At 45.0% G+C, this 24,935-nt stretch overlaps 1 long non-coding RNA gene across 1 annotated transcript; it reads left to right on the top strand.

Annotated features, from left to right (window-relative positions):
* Window positions 1–380: 380 nt before the first annotated feature.
* On the top strand, window positions 381–24,605 carry LOC142930525 (uncharacterized). The gene is made up of 4 exons (XR_012946470.1): window positions 381–971; window positions 1,382–1,451; window positions 19,703–19,925; window positions 20,534–24,605. It is a non-coding gene; the product is annotated as an uncharacterized LOC142930525 (long non-coding RNA).
* The last annotated feature ends 330 nt before the right edge of the window (window positions 24,606–24,935 follow it).

The following is a 24,935-nucleotide window of genomic DNA, read 5'->3' as shown; positions in this document are numbered from 1 at the left end:
AGAGACTGTGCTCTTAGCCAACACCTGTGAAGGCCGGACACGGCACATTCATGGATGGGTGGCCAGCACCACGCCCGGCAACCTTTGTCTCCCTCGTGGCGACGATTACACATCGCAACAGGTCCCCTTCTGAAGCCGAGTCGATACAGGTGAGACCCAAGGCTGGTTCAGATAATCGTCACTGGTCATTCTAGATTTGAAGTTTTCGTGACTGCAAGGATCCATACTCTTTGGTTCTTTCGGTAAAGTCACGTAGGTGAAAAAAATAAAAAATAAATACAAAAAAATAATAATCGTCACTGGTGTTGAATATGATCGGGGATCAAATTCAGGTCACCGGGTTCGTAGCACAGCATACTAACTGCTATGCCACCAGTCCCAACTATATTCATCCACACACATACACACACTGTAGATTTACACTTACGTAACATACATACACTTATGTACTACACAAACATGCACACGTGTATGAAACATAGGTAAAGATAAAGGTGCAGCCTGCATTTCCTTATTCATGCCACTGTTAGTGTAAGGGCCTCCACTAGAGCTTCTCTAGTTTAGACGACAAGTTGAGCTACCTTTCCACGCCACACTTTGCCCTGCAATCTGTATATAAATTGATTACAAATCAATTGTGCTAACACACATCAGAATTCGTATCATTCGTATAGAGACGTCATACATGTGTAGTGACATTGAATGAGTCACTGGAGCGCGTGGCGCTGGGAGATTGGTCGACAGTGTGATTGGGGGTAGCAGCCCCGTTCTACCAGTTGGACATGTGGGCGAAGCACGGAGCCTTCTGGAGGATCCAGAGCGGTGCGGGGCCGAGAGCGGAGCCTGGCCACGCTCCGACTCACAGTCGGGGCTGCCGCCATCTGGAGTGGAACTCGTCGTGCTGCCGCGGTCGTCGTGGTCTTCGCCTCTTCGAGCTGTGGGTCTGGCAGCATGTTGGCTGTCCTGACCCGGTATGGAGTTATCCCCTATGGCTGTGAAGGCCGGAATAAACAAGAGAGAGTGTCTCCTAAAAGTGTATTTGAATTAGTACACTACAAATGTATGCATACATACGCGTGAATGTGATTTTGATTACAAGTGTCTTTAAGATCAAGCGATTAACTCCCAGAAGGCCGTGTGGCTGATGGGACGTGTACAATAAAAAATATATATATCATTCATTTTTGTTTGGCGCAGACACGCAGAGCGAGAGAGATTGTATTTATTTCAGTAGGAAGAACCCAGTGAGCTGCAACGTTCCGTGTCACGTTACAGATCTTCGTTACAATAATTGAAAGAGGCGTTTTGTCGAATTATTTATAGTTTTAAATTGTTCCCCACAAATAAACTCACGATGATTCCGTCTTAATATTATACACAGGCTGCTTCTTGACTGCATCCGCGAAAAGCCACAATTGTGCCACCACCCTGGTCTCGAGGGAGATTTTCAGGTACACAGCAAACGTGGTCGCATTCTATTTTTGGAAACATGAAGAGTGTGTGTGTGTGTGCCCACCTCGTGTGCCGTGTCGGCCTTCGTAGGTGCTCGATAAAAGAACGCGGCCAAAAAGTCTGTCAAGGTTACTGGGGGAATCTTTGTCTGCCCCTTAGGCGCTAAAGTCACATAAGCCGTGGCCACAATACGCAGTGGGCAATACTTGATGAGAGTTGTTCGTATGCCCCTGAATAGCAAACTCTTGTGTGAACCCACACGGCAGGTGATGAGTTAAAACGTGAGTCGACGCTCACGATAAAAGTCAAAGCGGCTCAGCTGTCAAGTTTCGGTTTTGCGGGTTCTATATTCATAGCTGTCAACCTCTTATCGGCGCCTACCTTATTTCAGACCAATTCAGACCTACAAAGACTCATCACAAGAGAGAAACACAAACAAATAGACGAAAAAAAATTGCCCCTATTGAAACGGCTGTGCGCCGTATGGACTTGAAAACTCAATTTCCCTGTACATGAATACGGTGTAAACCGTATAGCTTGACAGCTATGTGTATTCATCGTGAATTGTGTTGTGTGCATTGCCGCCGTCGCCACCACCACCACCGAGGCATCGGCAAGTAATTTGCCTTAGAAAGCCATGGCTGTTCAACTCCTATTGATACGGTGATCTAGCCCAGGTCTCCACTGCCAGGGGACATTGTGCACCTCGCTTATCCTTACAGCCACACACCTTCCCCAACTCTACGCATTGTGCCAGCAGCATTGTATTATTATTATTATTTTACTTTCATTATTAATTCGTTTTTTGTTGTTGTTCTAATGATGTTGATTATTGATTGGTTTGTCTGGTACTCAATTGTTACTCATTGGGTAACTCTCATTATGCCCCTTTAAACACTTAGTCATTGCAACATTTTTTAAATAATTGTATTCTCATCCGGCTCCGTGGTGTCAAGTGCAGTCACCAACCATTATTATTATTATGATTCTCCACTCTATCTCTCTGGCCTCTGTTTATGTGCTAGGAAGAAGGGTCATTACCCAAAACGTCGCTGATTATGTATTATGTATATATATTTTAAGATCACAGTGTTATTGACGAGTTGTTGAGTTCTCTGTGTGTTTTGTACGTACACTTTTCTCCCTGATCTCTATTTGCACCATTTTCAGTTTTTGACCCGTTTTCTTTGTCACTGTGCCACGTCCATAATCCATACATTTGGCAACATGCACCGATTAAAAACGTTATTCTTCAGGCACCATTGTAATCCTCCATTTCGTCTCCACACCCAGCACAGCACGTAACATCTGCTACATCTCTCGCGATTTGGCTCTGCGGCTTTTGGCTGCTTGCCACATGTATATTTCAATTCTACCGGCCCAGAACCGCAAAATATTTCGGTGGGAAATTAAGCCCTGAGCACGGACATCAGTTGAAGACTTCGCAGTTGGAAATAAGGGAGCTTGGAATGGGACCAGATGGGTCGCACCACACTGGGAGATGTTTGGACTCCAAGCCAGCCGCTTTTGAATATCTGGCCATTGTGTCTCCATCCACGGCATGCATCGTTAGTCCCGACTGGCAAGCTCCTGACACCAGGACATAATCACGTCACGGCCGTTACAATCCTCAGCGAGATGTTTGAGGTGCCAGTTGGGGGGTAATTTTATGGCTGTCAGATTTGATGACTGCCATCTCCCTCCCCTGCCTTCCCGTCCCCCGTTTTCCCCCAGCACCCCCCAGTTTAAAAAGTGGCAGATGCAAGGTTGGCGGAGAGGGAGAAAAAAAATGTCTGTCCCAATCTCGTCCTTCATCTGCCCCAACCCCTTGTCCGTGCTTCAGATTTAGGGCCCCACCTTTTGTGTCAATGTCTGAATTTTTGTCATTTACAGGTGTGATTAATGCCTTGACGACTGGCCGACTTACAGGGTAACTGGCTCTAAGAGGTCGGCGTTGAGTGAGCGAAGGGGACAAGTTTGGATTTTTTTATCTCTCCTTTTTTAACAAGGGGAATTCAGGGTAAAATATTTGGGCAGGACATGTGTAGTGGCATTTATAGAGTCACGGTGGTGTAGCGCCAGTACCGAGAGAAGAGCGGTACTGTATGTGTGGAGCTTCTCTCTAGCATCGAAATGATTATGGAACGGAAGGGCCCCTAGGGGGCATAGTTCGGGTGAAAGTGGGAGAGAGGTCGGGCGAGAACGTGACGTCTGCGTGAACCCGAGAGGACACGTGACCGGCACGGGGTACCAAGTGGGCCCAAAAGGGGGCTTGAGGGACACGTGATGCTGGCTCCGGATCCTTCTGGAAAGATCCAGAAGGGGGCGTGGCTGGAGGCGGAGCAAGGCCACGCTCGGCAGCTTAAGAGGGATGGCCCGAGAGCAATCACGGCTGTCTTCTGGAATCAACCCACCGTGCTTCGTCTCCTCGGTCTTCAGACCTCGATCTTCGGTTCTCTGTCTTCGGGCTTCGCGCACGACATTGTGGACCAGGCAGCGTGTTATCCCGTCTTGTGCTTATGTAGTTACTCGTGGTGGTCACCACCCTAGATCGTCATCCGTCGAGTGACTATATGTGTTAAGAAATAAACGTGTTGCCTTCAGGTTCGAGTGTGCACCTCTGTCGAACCCACTACACATGTATCCATTGCCTTTCTCCTCTAATGTCACCCCCACCCCCCCCTCTCCCTGCCCATCGTGTTACCCTCAGTTCCAGCTAAAATAAATAAAATAAACTTCGGTCAAAGTCCGGGGTCAAATTGCCCTCAGCGGGAGGTCGCTCCTTCTCTGCTGCTCGCTTCCTGGAGGTTGAATTATCGCTGGCTGCTACCCACTGTCCCGGCACCTTCTACCATTGTTCACATCCACTGCTCAAAACCTTCCTATTCTGCTCTGCCTGCAGTCATTGACTGCCCCTGTCTATGAACGCGCCTTCATTCTCACCGAGTTTTGCCACGCTGCCACGTATCTTCCTTTCCCCTTTTTGGTGGCCGCAGTCCCACAATCTTTGTCTCTCGGAAAATAACGTGAAAAAAATTAATCGCGATGGCAACCATGGCTAGTGAGGCATTTCCTTTGCCTCCCCCACTGCTTGTTAAAGCGTCTTGAGATTCAGATCAAACCGGAGCCTTTATCCAACCAAACTGTACCATAGAGCTTACTGTCGGTTTATTCTACCGCCACTTTTCCACCCCAATAAATTAACCACCCACAGCCTTTGCAATATATGTGCATGGTCTAACTGTCATTCTTTAACATTGTTCACAAATCAAACCTTTTCATATATCTGCCGATATTGCAGTCCCCAGTGGGTCGGAAATGTGACGTTGTGCTGTGTTGTGTAGAGGAGAATTGCACGCTGCACTGAGATAATAGCAACCTGAGTTAAATTCCTGTTCACGATTCACAGCACAAGCGGCAAATGGGAACATGAGCATGGCCTGGCTCTCCTCTAGGCTTGCTCGACCAGAACCATAAAATCACATGGGCAAGGGTCTATTTCAATAATTATCTGGAAGGAAATCATGATCACAGAGCAATAATGGCAATGTGTTCCAATGTCGGAATTCTGCCATGGTGTCATGGGTAGCGCATTGGACTTCTTCATAGGTCAAGGATTTCATCTCCCGGCACAGCAGTTCAAAGAATGGTGCAAAATTCATAAATCCTTCCCTCATCTCTGTTTACCCAGCGGTATAATAAAATAAGCAGTTTGTCGATCCGCTGGTCGCACGTGGTGGGATAAATTGTGGGGGCTTCCGATGGAGCTCTCTAGAGCTCCCTCTAGCGGAGCATCTTCCGTGAGCAGTGGTGTGAGCAAGCAATTGCACGGCACCACCTTTACACTTGAGTATTTTTGTGCGTGACGGCTTACGGTCCTCGTCAAAGAGCGTAAACCGTCACGCGAACTCCTGTCATCCTCGCAGCGGCTTTAAGCTATCAAACAAGGGCGGTCACCACATCGCCCACTTTCAGATGCGCTTCTGCGGCCATCTGGAACGCTCTTCCTTCCAATAATTGGAAGCCAATGGAGCTATGCACTTTTAAATCTGTATTGAAAACTCATTACTTTAGAACTGCTTTTTGTGTTTAGTTTGTTGTCCTTCCCCCACACCTCCGATTAACGCTGTTGGCTACGTACAGTGTGAAAGAGGTTCAACATACATATCGATGGTAGTATCTAGTATGCACTTGGTCACATATCATGCTGGCAGCATGTTTTAGTAAATGAATAAATAGGCTTGCTCTCACGTGTATTCATTGCAAGCTACTAACTGTTCTCTAATGCTGCGTGTTTGCATAACGTGATTTGGATATAACGCGATTCCTGTATTAGCAGATGTGAATTGGATATAACGCGCCTGAGTGAACAGAAATAAAGGTACGCGAGTAGGAATAAGCGGTCGTACAGCCGCCTCGGAGTAGCATCATCGCGCAAGGCGGGATGCTGCTGGATGCTTCTAGATGCTACCCACCCACCTCAGTCGTTGTTCGGCCTGCGTACGTGTTCCACGTGTTTTTCTCGGACTGTGCTTTGTTCTACATCGTATGTTAACTTTCATAACGAGATTTCTCCATAATGCAGTGTTCTCGAGGAATGCAACACCTACCGCGTTATAAGAGAGCAGCAGGATGTGTTCCAGAGTGACTCTCTAGTGCTCTCTCTCTCTCTCTTACTAAGGGGGCCCTTCCACACCAGCTCGCAAGTTAGAGGGCTGTACCTTTACATTTGTGGTTTTAGACCCGCCCCCCACCAATGCACTGCAACTACGCTGCCAAACAAACCTCCGGTTGAACCGATTGCTATTTATTCTTTGCATACATTCAAAAAATATTGATTTGACGAATGGGCCTTTATCCAAATGTAGCCAACGGGGCTCGCAGCGCAATGACATTCGGTCGATGTGTTGTGGACAATATCCCGGGCTCTCTGATGCCCAGGCAGATCAGCAGATGGCATGTTTATTTTATGATGTCTCGGCGTGCCAGTGACTTGGTGGCCGATGGTGCGTTGGAATCTGTTAGCCGGCCACTCCGAGCTTTCTAAATGCCCGGCCAAGCGTGCAAATGATTCTGATTCGCGTCCCTTTCTCTGCACATGCTCTTTCGATTACACGATAAATTATTCCCCCACCCCTGCAGCGGTTGAAGTCCTTACAAGTTGTGATACACATATAGTTGTAGAGCACTTCATTTTATATACTCAAAGTAAAGAAAAATCGGTGAGTATGTTGTACCAGTCAAATGGCCAAGGTAAAATGTTCATTTAAAGTGGCTGCCCTGAAATATTTTTGACAATTTCACATGCATATGACAGGGCTTAGGATATTAATAGAGAAAAAAAACATGATTCAAGATCAACCTCACCATCTTCAAGATCCTCCATGGACTTGCCCCTGCCGACCTCTCCGCTTCCATCTCACTCTACTCCCCTCCATACCCATTCGCACCTCTCCCCATAAATCCTACTCGTTCTACAACCTTTCACAAAATCTCTTACCTCTCCTCTATCGCCTCACTTTACCCTCTTCCACGCATTCTCCTATCTCACCCCACTATACTCCCAACCACGCGCTCTCTTGCCTCTTCCCACTCATCTCACTCCACTAATTAAACGTGAGAAATGATAGTGTCAGCACCTTGGGTTAATGGACGGCGGAGTGTACAAATTCACATACATCACAATGCAAAGCCTGCAACCAATTTGAAAATACACAAGACAGGACTATGTTGCATTTCAGCGGCTGATTATTTTTTCGAAATTAAATCTCCTTATCCTATATTCCTGTGTCATTGGAAACATACATTTATACCGAATACAATTGGAAATCTCATTTTCACGTCAGTAAGGTGCTGTTGGGGTAATATAACAAAGGGAAATAGCTTGCCTGCCCTACACAAGCATTGCAGCAATATTCATTTTTATTGGCTGGCCTCAGTCTGTCGCGAAAACTCCATGTTACCATGGCAGGAGCAGTATATCCATATGGGTACCACTGTTGGTGATGATTGATAACGATTATGACGGTGTATGGACATCGATAATGATGTATAGAGATTAAGATAATTATGGAATTATAGAAACACAATTAGGATGATGATGATGATGATGAAAATTACGATGATTGATGGATGATGACAATGATAATGAGGATAAATGGATGATGATGATGATAATGGTAAAGTAAACTTGCTGACGTGAAATGTTACTTCTTTAATTTTACTTGATATGAAAATGTGTTTCTAATAACACGAGGATATAGGACCAGGAGAGGTAATTCTGATTGTTGACATACATAATGGGGATGCTGATCATGATTGATAAGGATTCTCAATTGATGATGGTGAGTTATTGTATCACAATTCTGGCCATTGTCGTACCCAATTCGGTATACGTGCGTGGATCGCTCTCCAGCACACCGGTGTGCTGCACGTAGTTGGCCGCGTTTGTCTCACGTAACATATTTATTCGTTGGCTGGGTGGAGGAGGGTGTACGACAAAGATGTTAACACACAAGGCGATCAGACCCAAAGGTCAATCGCGAATGATTGAATCACGATGACGACGATGGCGATGATTGATGATGGTGAAGTTTGTCAAGAGTTTGAACTCGCAACTCTCCAACCATGAGCACGCTTACTCACACCTCAACACCTACCCCAGCCGAATCGTCTTCCTCCTCAGGGACTGTCCCGAGCGCTGTGACCAACATCATTACGCGTCAAATGTGCTTATTGAACCAAATCATTATATTTTTTTATTGCAACTCAACGCAAGCCCTGGTACAATACGCCGATCGCAGAACGGAGGGGTGGAAAATAAACTTCGTGAAGGGCAGCCCAGTATCGGTGCTACAGGGCCCCACAATTATTATTACACCCCCTTCAGGCAGAATTGTTTTAAGTCTCTTTGGACTAAGTCAGGTGTAATTTACCATCTCTGGTTACGTGCTGGGAGTAATTCAAAGATATTAGGACAAATTCCCATTCTCGGTCTGATAGATGGCCAAACTGTCTTAACTATCTCGTAAAATGCAAAAATGATGCATTGAGTGATGCTGACCGTTAACATTTGCAATGCGGGTGAATAATTGTGGGGCTAACGAAATGGGTTTCAACCTCCCGAGTTTGATAGCTCAATGAAAATGTCTAGACGCTTGAACAAAGCAGTTTGTAAGTTAAAAGAAATGGATGAATCGCTATGCTACATATTTTGCATTAATTTAGCGAAGAGGGTCATCTTTTAAATCTTGCGAGAAGTTTTTTGAGATAAAAGAAAAATCTATACTTTTTAGAAAGCCATACGATACCTGGGAGCCACGGTGGAAAGATGTTAACTACCTCGATTGGTATAAACGAGGGCGTGGGTTCGATCGCGATCCTGACGCCTGCTGTATATTTGGAGTTTCCGTGTCTTCCACATGGTCGCGTGGATTTTTTTCGGCTTCTCCGGTTTTTCCCTCCACATAAATAAACATGCCTTTAGAGTCAATGTAATTAAAGATACTACGCTTAACACGAGTGACATTCTCGTAAGTTTTAATGTGAATTCTCTATTCGCGAGGGTTCCGGTCAAAGAGTCCATTAAATTACTCGACACTCTGGTAACGAACAAAGGTTTAGCCAAAATATATCCCAAGACTAGCTGAACACTGTCAAAAGAACACCTATTTCTTGTTGAAAGGTGACTTCTATTACAAAAGCAATACCTTCAAGCACACTTAAACCCTCTGCTTGGTTTAGATATGTGGATGACACATTGGTGGTCTGACCACACGGCAATGATACACTTAACGAATTTCTAAATCATCTCCACTCGCAAAACCCATTCATCCAGTTCACCATGGAAGTGGAAGCTGACAGAACTTTACCATTTCTGGATATTCTGCTCGGACGGGGTCCAAAGGGTAAAATAACACACAGCGTTTACCGAAAGAAAATGCATACTGACGCATATCTGATTGCAGTCACACCATCACCCCGCAAAGAAATATTCTCTTATCAAGGCGCTCATTCATCGGGCTAAGAAAGTGTCAGACGGTGACAGTTTGAGAAGTGAAATTAAACATGTTAAAGAAGCGCTGCAAATGAACGGTTACAATGATGCACAAATCAACAGGAATGCCAAGACCAAATCAAATAACGCGAGCATTGAAACTGCCCAAGTAATTAAAACGATCAAAATACTGTACATTGCGGGAGCAACTGATAAACTAGCCAGATGTTTGGAAAAACAAAACATCCGAGTCAGATTTGGTACGGTACATAACATACAGAAATTAATATCTGGTACAAAAGATGTATTATAATCAAAGAAATTAAGCTTAAGCCTAATGATATGCTCGTAAGCCAAAGATATCCCAAGACTAGCTGAACACTATAACTGTGATAATCATCGCACTGCGTTATGCACCTGGCAAGCTGAGTTTGAATCCCAGCCAAGGCTCACGAGTGGCAAGGGACATCTGCAACCATTTATGGCCCCCTTCTCACCAACCCGCAATGACCAGCGTGGTAAATAATAATAACAACACAGATAAGAAGAGACATGTCGTGAATAAATTAAGAGTCGTTTGTCAATCCACGGTTGAATGAAGGCCTCCCCCCACTGTGTCGGTCATGGGGGTTGTTTGACCATACTTCACCACACTCATCAGTTGCGAGTTCATGAAGGGGGAGGTACGGGACTCGTGTTGACTATGTTAGCCTGGGAATCGAACTAAAGTCGGTCGAGTTCAGAGCACAAAGTGCTGGCTGCACTCCCACTTTAGAGCATGGAATCAATGTGAACTTGTTGCAGAAATGAAAAAATAAAACCTTTTTTTTTTCATTTTAACAGGGAAGGCCCACTGTGCTATGTAGCTCTTTTTCAGAAGTGACATGGCCACAAATGATTGCTCAACGAAGTGGCTTATCGTGTAGAAATGTATAGCAACTAAATATCCATAATAGAGGTTTTGGGTTAGATCGCGTAAATATATAAATGTGTCGTGAAACCCGCTACCACCCGACACAGCCAACTCGTAAGGGTTGTCACGTAAACAGAGCATGCCAATTCGTCACTAGTACAGCACTACACCGGTGTGTTAGAGAGATAAGCCGCAACATTTGCAATCTGAGTACGACGTTTCGCTAGTAATTACAACTAGCTTTATCATGCGACAGCCAGATTTGTGTAGAAGTCCACCTGTTTAATTCCTTATATAGAGGCGTAGATGTGGTGACCACGCTTCTGCGTTCTTGCGAAAAGTGGGGGGGGGGGGGGGGGGGATTAATGAGTCAACGTACATTATGCAGGCGCATTATGCGAGCCCATTGATCTTGTCCATCCTGTCCATTGTGTGCGTTAAAATAGCCCTACCAACGGTAATCCATATTGAAGTATGGTGACCTGTATAGGCATGCATTTAAATAATGCATCATTTGATGGGTCGCTTCCACGCAGCACTAAGTCGGTAGCTATCCGACCGGTTAAAATACATTTTATTTCTTTCAATTTCGATAGATCATTTAATTAGTCCTGGCCAGTAGTAGCTAGTTTTGCACAGAACTTCAACATTATCAAGTGAGTGGCCTTTTTGGCACGCGTGTTCTGCTACTGTTGACAGTTGTATTTGGGAGCATTTAATATTTATACTCTTTGGTTTTATTCGTCAGCTTTGATGTGGTCTATCTGTTCACCAAGGTCCCAGTACCTGATACCATTACAATAATCGAAGATCTGGTCCAACATGGACTAGACCCCGATGTACCTGCGTTGGTTAAGCACTGCCTCACCAACACCTACTTTACTTGGAATGGCACCTTCTACAAACAAAATGAGGGTACCCCCATGGGTCCCCCCTTATCACCAGTGATAGCCAATGTTTTCATGGAGCAATTTGAATCAGACGCCATCCAGACATCCACCCTCAGTCCTTCCCTGTGGAAGAGATATGTGGATGACACTTTCGTCATTTGGCCACATGGTCTCCCAGCTTTGAACATTTTCCTAGACCACATCAATTCCAGACACCCTTCCATCAAATTCACCATGGAAGTGGAGAAAGATGGCAAGCTGCCATTCTTGGATGTTCTGTTTGAGAGAAGGTCTGATGGCTCTTTGGGACATTCTGTTTACAGGAAGCCCACCCACACAGACTCCTACTTGAAACCTGATTCCCACCACCACCCGACTCAGAAGAATTATCTCATCAAAACGTTATACCATAGGGCTCATTGCATTTCTGACCAACACCACCTGACCAGTGAATTAAAACATGTACATCTGGCCCTCAAGATGAACGGTTACTCTGACCTTACCATCCGCCAAGCTGTTTCTCCCATCATACAGAAACAACCATTTGCCATTTGACACCCCGATCAAAATCATCACGTTACCATACATAGCAGGCGTTACTAAAAAGATTTCCAAAATTCTAAACAAACACAAGATCCAGGTCCGGTTCAACACAGTACACAAAATCCGTGATCTGATCCGATCCGTAAAGGATGTTATTCCTGACTTACAGTACCCCGGTGTTTTCAAATTGAGTTTTACCTGCGGTCACTGCTATATCGGGGAGACGAAGCGACATATCTCTGACCGATTTCGCGAGCACAAATCAGATTTAAAACACGACAGAACGAATTCTTCTGCCGTGGCTGATCACTGTTACAACGCTGTGGGTGATCCTGATATTGTTTTCTCCAATACCAAGGTACTCTGCAAACCTACCGGTTATTATCAGAGATTTGTCCACGAGGCCATCCAGATATACAAACACAGACACAGCTTCAACCGAGAGGATGGTTTCAAATTAAGCAACCATTGGAAAGATGTTATAAATCAAGTCAAACGTTAGCTGCCTTTTAATTGTACAGCAATTCTCAGTGGTGGTTGCACAAACTTTAGATGTTTTTTTCCGCATGTGTTGGCAGTCCACCACAGCCTTCCACCCGAACCCCCTGCAGCTTAACAAAAGGCGGCTTGACTCAGCCCTCCCACCCACCCACGCCCCTTTCTGACTCCTCCCCCCCCCCCTTAACCTATATATAAACCCGATTGTCTCAGAGCTGTGTACTCAACACAGATTTTCTGCTGTGACTGTTCCACCTGAAGACGGAAGCTTGTGTTGCCTCGGAAACGTCGTGATTTAATTGTTTTCTTTTCTTTTACTTTATTTTCCCTATGTGACTTTACCAAATAAAACCAAAGAGTATGAATCCTTGCAATCACGAAAGCTTCAAATCTACATTTAATATTTATTTGATATTATTTTAGCCTCGTGATTATCATTCGTCCTGTTTGCCTAACCATAGCATTTGCCAAAAAATGCAGTTAATCCCGTACACACCTTCTGTTGAAAGCTTCGGTAATTAATCACTACATTGTTCCGAGCCATTAATTACCGCAAGGGCAATTTTTTAAGCAGATCACTGCTACCATTTAAGTGCATCAATCAACAGGCGTTCGCATGTCATCCTCATAATAACGTGCAGCTCTGACACCGATGATCATACTTACGGTGTTAAATGCACGGCTTGCACGTGTTTAAGGACACCCTGCCCGGGTTAATAGTTCAATACCAATCAGCCAATCCGTATCCTCTAATTGGAGGGATGCCGTTGTGATGTCATGGTTTCGCTCGTTTAATTTGTAAACCTTAGAGGTCGATTGTGGTTTCCCAGTCCGGATGGGCAGCAGTTGAGACAATGGTCCAACTTCCTTGGTTCTTTCGGAAAAGTCACGTAGAATGAGAATAAAATAATAAATTGATAAAATAAAATAACACAATAAAATTCTCACGACGTTTCGGCCACAACACAAGTGGCCTTCATCAGGTGAAAGGACGAGACTGTCTGGAGGACAGCGCTGGAGCGAACACAGCCAAGTTGGCGAACACAGCAAGTTATTGTCAAATAACAACCCCGCCCCCAAGCCCCCCCACACCCCCACACCACCTCCCCACCCCCCCCCCCCCCGGTCCATTGCGTTATCTCTGTGTTGCGGTGCTATTTCGCGGGCTATAGATAGGCGCAATCCATTTAAAGTGCGTGAGGGTCCAATTTATGGGGCTGGCATGGTTTTTTTTATTTTGCACCGTAATCGTCTCATCGATTTCAAACCATCAGAAACTATTTTATTTATTTATTTTCGGTACAGATGCAGTGTCTGACTCACCAGCTCAGAATGTTTTTAGTGTCGCGCAAGACGTGTAATTGACCGGCACGATGTCCCGTTATTTGTCGTGGAAGCTAATTTTCATTAATGCTCTACACCGGGATATATTCTGTAGGGAAGAGCCTCCGCAAAGCTTTGAGAATGTGTAAAAGCTTCGCGGGACTACGCAAACCACAACCAAGGGCACCGTGGTGGCTATGAGATGTTAACTCCATCGCCTGGTATGCAGGAGGCCATAGGGTCAATCCCGACCCTGACGCCTGTATATTTTGAGTTTACATCTCTCTCTCTAAGTGATTGCGTGGATTTTTCTGTGAGTCCTTGACTGTTTCCCTCCACATTTATTAATAAACATGCATTTAGAGTATCAGGGTGCTAAATATTTCCACGTGATAAGCCACATCGTTGAGGTGTCATTTTGTGGTCACGTCGCTTCTAAAAAAATAGCTATATAGCTCAGTGGGCCTTACCTAGAGAAAAAAAAAACATAGTCATAGTAACAAAAAAATAATAATCACGTAGCGAGCTTCCACGTGTGCCTATTCAACATTCGCTCATTTATTTTGGATGCCACTTGGCTATTCCGTGGGATGGTAATAGGCAGGTGCACGTGGACAGTTCTCCCAATACGAAGATGCATTAACCTGCGGCTGCGTTGTCTCTGCCCTCTCTCTTTTGTGTACCGTCCAAATAGAGAGATGGAGGCGCGCATTGTGCCTTAACTCAGACAAAAGACAAAGATCCCCCATATAGCCTTGACAAACTGTAGGGGTAAGTGCTGTTAGCGAGCACCTATGAAGGCCGGAACGGTACACGAGAGGGTGGGTGGCCAGCACCATGCCCGACCGCCTTTGTCTCCCTAGTGGCAATGTTTACACACCGCACCAGGTACTCATTTGAGGCTGAGCCGACCTAGGGGAGGCCCGGGACCGGCTCAGATAATCGTCACTGGTGTTGGCCGTGAGCGGGAATCGAACCCGAGTCGCCAGGTTCATAGCGCAGCGCACTAACCGCTACACTATCGCTCCCCACAAGACACACACACACGCACAAACGTTTCACCTTTTCACGTATGTACGACTGGAAGAAATATATGCAGTGATAAAAAGTGTTGCCCGCATACTTTTCACAATAGATGTCCTTTGAAATTTACTTTTTTATTTTCCTGTCAGCACGTACATAGTCGTAATAATTCCTTTTTGAATAGTCACAGCCAAACGTAAGTGTGTCTGGATGTCCCCGTTCTCAAACAAGCAAGGTACTACGCTCGTCTTCATTGGTCGCTCTGAGCTAGTGGAGGCAATTGCAGATTTATATGAGAGGGCCCGGTATTTTAGTAGAATAAAAACATTATCAGCAGAACATTGTGAGTAGAATTTTTTTTAAAATAGACTATAATTCAAGATCACTTTCATCATCTTCAAGATCTTCCACCCCTACCGGTACTTCTGGTCTCACTCGACTGCTTCCCTTCACGCACTCTCCTACCTCTCCCCTCTCATCCTACTCTACTTCCCTTCACGCACTCTCCTACCTCTCCCCTCTCATCTCACTCTACTCCCATTCACGCACTCTCCTATCTCTCCCCTCTCATCCTACTCTACTTCCTTACACGCACTCTCCTACCTCTCCCCTCTCATCCCACTCTACTTTCATTGACGCACTCTGCTACCTCTCCCCTCTCATCCCACTCTACTTCCATTGACGCACTCTCCTACCTCTCCCCTCTCATCCCACTCTACTTCTTTACACGCACTCTCCTACCTCTCCCTTCTCATCTCACTCTACTCCTTCCCTCCACGGACTCTCCACTCCAACAACCAAGCTATTGTGTCCAAGTTAAACCTTCGCTTAAGTCGCAGGTTTCTCTCTCTCCTCTGATGCCCTGTGTATTTGGCGTTCGTTCCTCTGGCCCTGTTCAGGCCCAGGCACAATAAATGTATTTCTCCTCCCTCTACCTACCGATGATAGCTTCTTTCTCGTCATCAACTAAAACACGACAGTAGTGCAAAGTACGAGAGGCAAACAAATCACGCAAAAACATACAAATTCAACTAAAACCATCTCCATCCTACCAGGCAAAGCCCACTGCGGTATGAACATATATTTCAGAAGCGACCTGGCTACAAATGATAGCTCAACAAAGTGGCTTATCTTATTCTTAGCTCTTTCGGTAAAGTCACGTTGAAGGGAAACAATAAAATAATAATATATATAAAACAATAAAAATTCTCACGACGTTTCGACCATAACACAAACGGTCGTCATCAGGTGTGTCGGTTTGCATAGTAACAGCCAAACGTAAGAGCTAAGAATATGAATTACTGCAGTCACGAAAGCTTTAAATCAAAATTTAAAGTGGCTTATCATTTTGACACATATATAGCAGCAGCATAATCTAAATCATCCCAATGCGTGTTGGTAAATGTGGAGGGAAAATCTGCAGGACCCGGAGGAAAAAAAGAACCCATGCAATCACTGGGAGAACTCGCAAACTCCAAAGCAACGGAGATAACGTCACAACCACCGTGGCGCCCTCAAATAAACAAAGTATATAACGTTCAAATCGCATCATCAATTATCAATCTTGGGAAAAGGCAAGGTAAAGGTGTAAGCCGAGGTAAAGGTGCAGCCCTGCAACCGCTGCACCCACCGCTGCTGGTGAAAGGGCCTCCACTAGAGCACGTGACCTGTCCATTGACTAACTGTGGTGTATCTATTTATACTGATAGAAGGACATATCTATGGGGGGGGGGGGGGGCGGGGGGTGTGAGCGGTGGGAAATATTTAGCATCTTTGCTCCATTTTTCAACTGCCATGCCAGGTGACCAAATGTTTGATTGGAGTCCAGTGTGCTAACCATTAGAGCACATCAGTGTTTCCCGATATTTAATCAATATAATTTGTTCATAACAATGAATGATAATTGTCTGCCCTTTTGTTCAATCACTGCTGGATGAACGCCTCCAATTGTTACGTCGGTTGTGCAAGTTGTTTGACCACACTTCACCACACTGGTCACTGCGGGTTGGTGAACAGTGGTGAGAGTCTCGGGGTGCAGGATGAGTCCACTGGGTCAGATATCACTCACCACTGATTTCAGCTGAATTTATAACTCGTCGCAAGGTGCACTTCCCTCTGCTGCACTGCTTGCTCCCGCTAACTGCTCCTGTATCATTATTTACACACACGCATAAAATACCAGAATCAACATTGGCAGTGCTCTGGGAACCTAATTTGATAATGCTTTAGCAGTTTAAGTACCGTTGTCATTCACACACTCATTTAGTTCCGTTTTATTGGATTTCTATTGAACTTCTGCTCCGGTACTCTCTGATTTAAAGAAAAACCCCATTAACTTATTTAAGTTCACATTCATAGGTGGAAAAGGTTTCCGGCAACAAGATACGGTACTGAACAGATATCACAGGGACATGATGGCTGCATATTTCCTCCATAAGTGGTAGGTCAAGGGACTCACCAAATTGTGAATGCAATGAGATGCATCACTGATGACTGCCCACTAAATGGCGCATATTCTGGTGGAATAAGCAGACTCCGTCTCAGTTACCGCCCCAGATGCGGTGGAATGGCAGACAGCATTAAAACGTACAATCGTAGCCATGTTGCTATTTTCAAACTATTAAAATAAACGAAACGATCTTTTTTGTTTATACCAAAAGTAAGACCCACTGAGATATATGGCTCTTTTTTTCCAGACGCCACCTAGCCACAAATGATAGCTCAATGAAGTGGCTTATGGCATGGACATTTTATAGCAGCGAAATACTCTCAATGCACGTTGATTCCAAATGCGGAGGAGAAACCCGGAGGACCCAGAGAAAAAATCCACGTGACCAGGGGTTGAACACGCAAACTCCAAATATGCAGGCGTCAGGGTCGGGATCGAATCCAGGACCTCCTGCATACTAGACGAGGTAGATAACATCTCGCCACCGTGGCACCCCTAGTAAATAAGAAGGACAATGGTTGGCTGATAAATCACCCCAGCGTTCGTGTATTAATCATGAGATAACACAATTAACAGTGACACTTGAATATCGGTGACTTGGATATTTGTGACTTTTCAATGTTACATCTGAAACGCCACGCAAAAGCTGAGTTGTGTTTACATGCACTTTTCACATCTAATCCTCCACGTTGTTCAGCTCTAGGAAGAGTCTCCTTATCTTTCATTTTGTGTGTGTATAATTGCGCATGCGATTTAAAGTAACGATTCTCCATTTGTCAATCCGCTGCTGAGTAAAGGCCCCCTCCGCACTGCATTCCTCACAGTTCTGCTCTGCCACAATTCATCTCACTCCTGCGCGTGAACTGATCACAAAGCTCCATCTCCATGCCGGTTGCATTCAAGTGCAAAATCAAATTTGTTGCGGAGCAGCGGTTCAGTTACCCGCCCTGTACCAATTCACACTGACCTGCGTGGTGAAGTATGTCCAAATAACCGCCACGACAAACATGGCATGGAGACGCCTTCATCCAGCAGTGGATTTACCATGGCTAGTGACGATGATGATGATGATGTACATGTTTCAGTCGGGCAGCACGCTGGCCGTGGTGGTGCTATTCAAATGCAAAGACTGAACGTCAGGATGAGTTGCAGCCACTGGCAGCAAATCCCCCGTGAAGCTTTGCTGGTTAAAGCCAAATCATGATCCGTTCAGCCCTATTAGCCATAGAATCTGGCTCTCTGATTACATGTTCATTTCACAGGCTGTTTCTCTTAACAGCAGAATGTCCTCTTAGCTCCCGGTTGTGACCTCCGCATGTATCATGCCCCTGCACTCTCGCGCGACATAATTTTAATGCTTCCAGTTCCTCGTAACTCTTAATTTGTCCGCAATGATTTTACGAGTCTCATAACGCGTGGCAGTCTTAAACCATTAGTATGTTTGCGACCTTGCTGTTGTTGAAAAAGTCGTACGTAATGCCACCATCAAACAAGGTGGCAGGCTTTGATGTATTTATTACTGAAAAGGTCAAGGCGGAGCCCTGACATGTCCTGCTCACACCACTGTTGTAGCGATCTCCTCTACAATGCATTTGGTGTACCCTACCACGCTGACCAGGCGTCTTGGAAGAGATGACACCGGCACTTTACCCCACCACCACACGGGACCAGCAAGATCATCCATCTCCGATGAGCACGGTTGGCTCCGTTGGGTGCGAAAGAAGTTCAACATACATACAGAAAAAACATCCGCGGTGAACCCATTTATATTGCTGGGTGGACAAATTGAAGAACATTTTAACTGGCAACATTTGTATTATTATTATGAGAAGATGCCTGTTAAATGGTATGATATGTCTCCCTGTCTCCCAGTTATTCGTATTTTTTTTCCCCAAGTGAACGTGGATCTTTCTTCATTCTGCTAAACTGTTCTCCGCTCTCACTTAAAATATTTAGCGAAATGGGAAGACAATTTATAATGGTGTATAACCTGCATTAGAATAGTGACATTTGTTATTTTGGATCATTATTGTTATTAGGACCCCCTCGGTCAATTGTCATCGGTTGTTGTCATAGGGTGGGTCACCTGTTTCACGGTGCCAGGCCGGCCAGCACAACTCGTTCTATTGTTGATTACCAAAGGGCATCAAGCTATTGTTGTAAAGCGCACGGCCTTTTTCTGCCTCTTGGAAATCCCACAGAGGCTTCTGTGGGAAAGTCTGATTGGCAATCGGTGCATCCAATCAAATCAAACTTTACTTTTATAGCACAATTCGTGCGTAAAATGGAATACAAAGTGATTTACAAGACACATTAATAGCGACTTACACAATTTAAACAACAATAAGATTAATACGTTAAAAAGACGTAACATTATAACGAACTAAAAGTATAATTAAAAAAAGAATTATAATAACACAATCAGGGCATCCTAATTAAAAGCCCATCTAAAAAAGTTATGTTTTAATACGCCGTTTAAAAACATACATACTCATTTTAATGGCATTCATAATCGGGCTGGGGCGGAAGGGGGCTGATTATACAATTATTGACAATACTTTAACCTGGCCTGCACTATTATTCTGTTATGATTGTGGTTTTGTCATTATTTACAGGTCTGAGTAATGCTCTCCAGATTTCTGGAATTCAGCAAGAGTTGTCCCACGGGTGCTCCGTGAGTAACTGTCTCAGCCGCTCGATATAAAGTGGCCGGAAGGAGCCGACGGAGGGAGAGGAGGAACGAGAGCGGTGGTCGTGTGCGTGGTGCCGTGAGTCGTGGTGCTGGAGTTTGCTAGGATGGCGTCTTGGCTGGCTGGACGGCTGGACAGGTCGCTGGAGGTAATAATCCGGAACGCTGCCATGTTAAAGGTGCTGCATTAGCGTTAATGCGAGTCTGCCCTGGTTTGTGAGACACTGTAGAACAGAACATGGCTGGCATGTGCCTCTTTGAGTGGTTAGGAATAATTGTGGCGAAATTGCCCTGTTTTTGGAGTTCACTAGGCCCCACTTCTTTTGTAGCATGAGTCTGAAGAAGGGAAAAAATATACTTGGCTCTACAACCAAACATTACTCTTGGTCCGTGACTGGGAGTGATTCCTATACAGACAAATGCAGTTGCTTATGGTGTAGTTCACTTTTTTGTCTTTTTGTAATTTAAATTTCTTATTTTAAGCCTGGATTCATGTTCGTTTCACTTTTCTGTATTTCAGTTAAAAAAAAAACGGCTTATTTTTTTTCAAAAGGATGACGCAAACGACTCATTGTGTAAGCTACACGCATCCAAGGCTGTGTATCTGGGGCAATCTACCCCGAATTTCGGATACGCTTCTAGTAGCGACATCACTGTTGTGCTATTTCCACACTTTTGTTTACCACGTTTGTTTTTTCTTCGCCCCCCCCCACCCCCATCCGCTTCGCCAAATGTTCTTCTTGATCGTGCTATCGAGGATGATGTCAAAAGGCAAAGCATCCATTCCCTTCCCTCTCTCTCTCTCTACAACCCTCGTCGTTGATGTTGGTGGACTATCCTGCACAAGGCGATATCTTCTTAACACGGGGTGACGCGCGCCTTGCGAGGCTTGTGAATGGACACTTCATCTCGTCACATGATGGCAACAGCGCACTTGGGATGCATTTTTTTGGAGGGTTATTGGCGAGACGGGGGGTTAAAGCCAAAGAAGCCACACCAAGCTTCTCTGGACATCGAGTGCTGCTGGAGACTTTCCTGCATATCCTATAAATTGTGATTTATAATCCCAAGTGACCACGTGCTCAATATTCCTTGATGTACAACCGTGCATTATACTACTGTTGTTAATGACAGCATTAAATTATTATGCTGGCATTTAAAAAAAGAATTGTGCTTGTTTAAAACCACAAATCTTCCTTGTCCGCGATATTGGCCACTGTTTAATATATATATTAATATATTGTGCTGAATGTTGTGATGTTTAACATCTCCTTTGTCAGTGTATTGATTTATGAAGACTTCAATTATACGGATGCTCTCTGTGTAAGCCGCTAAATAATTATCGGTAACGGGCTTCGCTTGCTTTTTATCAGCTTCAGCGTCACACTCCGCGGAAGCCAACAGTGCATGGTCCATTGATGAGAAAGGACGTATTCGTGCGTTTAGCACGAAACTTCAAGCATTATTGACCTGTCGGTTGACCCTGCTCCTAATGAGGTGAAACCAAAACCTCCTAAACAAGTTTCCCAGGGCGTTGACGTGAAATGTTGGAGATTCTGCACAAGGCTCGGTACAATCACGGTGCTCGTTGCACATCGAAAGAATACTTCACTGCTTGCTCTGTGCCGCAACGCGTTATTATATATATAAGTGGTCATATCGAATCGGGGAAATCGTTAATTCACACGCTTGTGGATGTTGTTGTTTTTTTTTTTTAAAGAAAGATCCTGCTTTGAAACGAGTAGCCAATTCCATTCTTCGAGTATGAATTTTGAGTGGAAGAGGACATCGGGAGTGCGTAAAGAAGCCCCAGACATTCGTATGTATGTTGGCCTTTCGCAACGTACATAGCCAGCCGTGCTAATCGTAGGTGCAGGGGGAAGGACAACAAATAAAACGTAAAAACGCAGTTCCAATAAAATTAATTTTCAGCCTAGATTTCAAAGTGCAGAGCTTCCAGTGGCTTCTATATTCGAGAGGATTATTCACTCCAGTGCACAGGTAACGTCTGAGCATCCAATTTGCTCTACTGACTCCCAACTGGCACAAACAAATTTAATCGTCAGGTGTCTTAAACGCAGCATCCAAATCTCGCTCAATTATTAAAAGCAATGCTACTCATTGTTTTTTTAGCAAACTACTTTAGGGAGTCGGTGAGCATCCTATTTGCTCTGCTGACGCCAAGCGGTGAAAGCCAACATACGGAACACTGAGTGACCGGGTCTTTGAGAGCTCCACCAACCCCTGTTGGCCAGTGGGCCCAGCGAACATTTATTTTTACGGGGGAAAAAAATGTGCCACAGTTCTCCTGGGAGCACGGGAACTCGTGCATGGGTAATTACAAGTGCATTCCCGTCCAAATATCGTTAAAGCCCCTGTGCTCACTGACGTGGGAATCGATGGCAATCTCTTTGTTTTCCTACTACTTGGAAAGGGTGGCCACGGTGATGCCGCTCTTGCTAAGGTGTGTCATTATAGTCTGTGCCGGGTATGGTCACTGCACGCTAAATGCTGTCGTTTTTTTTTATTAGTTACGCGCTTGTGTTCAATACAAAATGTAGATCTTGTTGTAGTGAACACGCCCCTATCCAAGCTAAGCTAAAGCGTAATATAAATGTATTTATTTTGCGATATATTTCATCTGAGCATCTCGGTAAGCATTGATGTTTAGATTCGTCATCGATGCCTGGTGCAGAAACCATCTACCATGATCAATCTACTGCTGGATGAAGGTCTCCCCAAGCCGTAGCCATTTCTCTTATGATTTTGTGATTGTAACAATCCACTGCTCCTGTGTACACCCAAGATGATTTTATTGCTCCGTCTGCCTGTTGGACGTCCTCCCGGATGCACTCCCGCTGTTCGGGTTGAAACGAGAGCAAGAACACTAACAGCACGTGGATGCGCTTCTATTGATGGGCCAGAATCTGCATTACAGCGCAGGTGTGTGTTTAGTGATGAGGTGAGGCAGTGTAGCTGCTAGCGCGCTGCGCTACGAAACCGACGACCCGGTCCTGGGCCTCCCCTAGGTCGACTCGGCACTTAAATTAGTACCTGGTGCGGTGTGTAAAAAACATCACCACCTGGGGAGACAAAGGCGACCGGGCGTGGTGCTGGCCACCCACCCCCTCGTGTGCCGTTCTGGCCTTCATAGGTGCTCGCTATCAGCACTTGCCCCAACACTCAGGATCTTTGTCTTTGTTCGTGATTTCACCGAAACGGAATTACAAGACCACTGCAGGCAGCCTGACGTGTAAGAGTTATACTGGTAGGAACGAAGTTGTAAACTGAGTGTACCAGCCTGCAATAGATTAATGTGTCCGTCTGTCCGTCCCCTTTCAATACTTTAACGAAGTTAAATCTCGTGCTGTTGGGTGTAAAATCAGCAATAGACAGCGCAGAGACTTGTCCTACCAGCCCACCCTGCAGGGACCTGTTTAAGTGTCAAATGATGCTGTAATTCCGTTGCAGAGGAATTTACCACGCGAGTAGCGTTTTACGATGAATTAACCTTGCATCTTAGGAGAGGTGCATGCTTGGAATTTAAACTGAGACGGTAAGATGCACTGACCAAAGACGGTCACACTTTCAGATGCGCTTCCGCGGCTGTCTGGATCGCTCTTCCTTCCGATAGTAGGAAGCCACTGGAACTATGCACTTTTAAATCGAGATTGAAAATAATTTATTTAGAACCTGCTATGCTGCGTTTCATTCATCCTTCCTCCAGCACCACCTACATTGAGGGAACCAAGCATTTGATCCCCTGCTGATTTTGTACGTTTGCCCACTGACAAAGAAATGATCAGTCTATAATTTTAATGAACAGTGAGAGACAGAATAACAACAACAAAATCCAGAAAAACGCATGTCAAAAATGTTATAAATTGATTTGCATTTTAATGAGAGAAATAAGTATTTGACCCCCTCTCAATCAGAAAGATTTCTGGCTCCCAGGTGTCTTTCATACAGGTAACGAGCTGAGATTAGGAGCACACTCTTAAAGGGAGTGCTCCTAATCTCAGCTTGTTACCTGTATAAAAGGCACCTGTCCACAGAAACAATCAATCAATCAGATTCCAAACTCTCCACCATGGCCAAGACCAAAGAGCTCTCCAAGGATGTCAGGGACAAGATTGTAGACCTACACAAGGCTGGAATGGGCTACAAGACCATTGCCAAGCAGCTTGGTGAGAAGGTGACAACAGTTGGTGCGATTATTCGCAAATCGAAGAAACACAAACGAACTGTCAATCTCCTCGGCCTGGGGCTCCATGCAAGATCTCACCTCGTGGAGTTGCAATGACCATGAGAATGGTGAGGAATCAGCCCAGAACTACACGGGAGGATCTTATCAATGATCAATTGTCAAAGTGTTGTGGTCAGATGAGACCAAAATGGAGCTCTTTGGCATCAACTCAACTCGTCGTGTTTGGAGGAGGAGGAGGAATGCTGCCTATGACCCCAAGAACACCATCCCCACCGTCAAACATGGAGTTGGAAACATTATGCTTTGGGGGTCTTTTTTTCTGTTAAGGGGACAGGACAACTTCACCGCATCAAAGGGACGATGGACGGGGCCATGTACCGTCAAATCTTGGGTGAGAACCTCTTTCCCTCAGCCAGGGCATTGAAAATGGGTCGTGAATGGGTATTCCAGCATGACAATGACCCAAAACACACGGCCAAGGCAACAAAGGAGTGGCTCAAGAAGAAGCACATTAAGGTCCTGGAGTGGCTTAGCCAGTCTCCGGACCTTAATCCCATAGAAAATCTGTGGAGGGAGCTGAAGGTTTGAGTTTCCAAACGTCAGCCTCGAAACCTTAATGACTTGAAGAAGATGTGCAAAGAGGAGTGGGACAAAATCCCTCCTGAGATGTGTGCAAACCTGGTGGCCAACTACAAGAAAAGTCTGACCTCTGTGATTGCCAACAAGGGCTTTGCCACCAAGTACTAAGTCATGTTTTACAAAGGGGTCAAATACTTATTTCCCTTATTAAAATGCCAATCAATTTATAACATTTTTGACATGCGTTTTTCGGATTTTTTAGTTGTTATTCTTTCTCTCACAGTTCAATTAAACCTACCATTAAAATTATAGACTGATCATTTCTTTGTCAGTGGGCAAACGTACAGAATCAGCAGGGGATCAAATTATTTTT

This window comes from Petromyzon marinus, chromosome 40, assembly GCF_048934315.1.
Source record: "Petromyzon marinus isolate PM22_M1 ecotype Great Lakes invasive population chromosome 40, UKy_Petmar_22M1.pri1.0, whole genome shotgun sequence".
NCBI classification, from domain to species: domain Eukaryota; kingdom Metazoa; phylum Chordata; class Hyperoartia; order Petromyzontiformes; family Petromyzontidae; genus Petromyzon; species Petromyzon marinus.
This window is presented reverse-complemented; position numbering and strand designations above follow the sequence as displayed.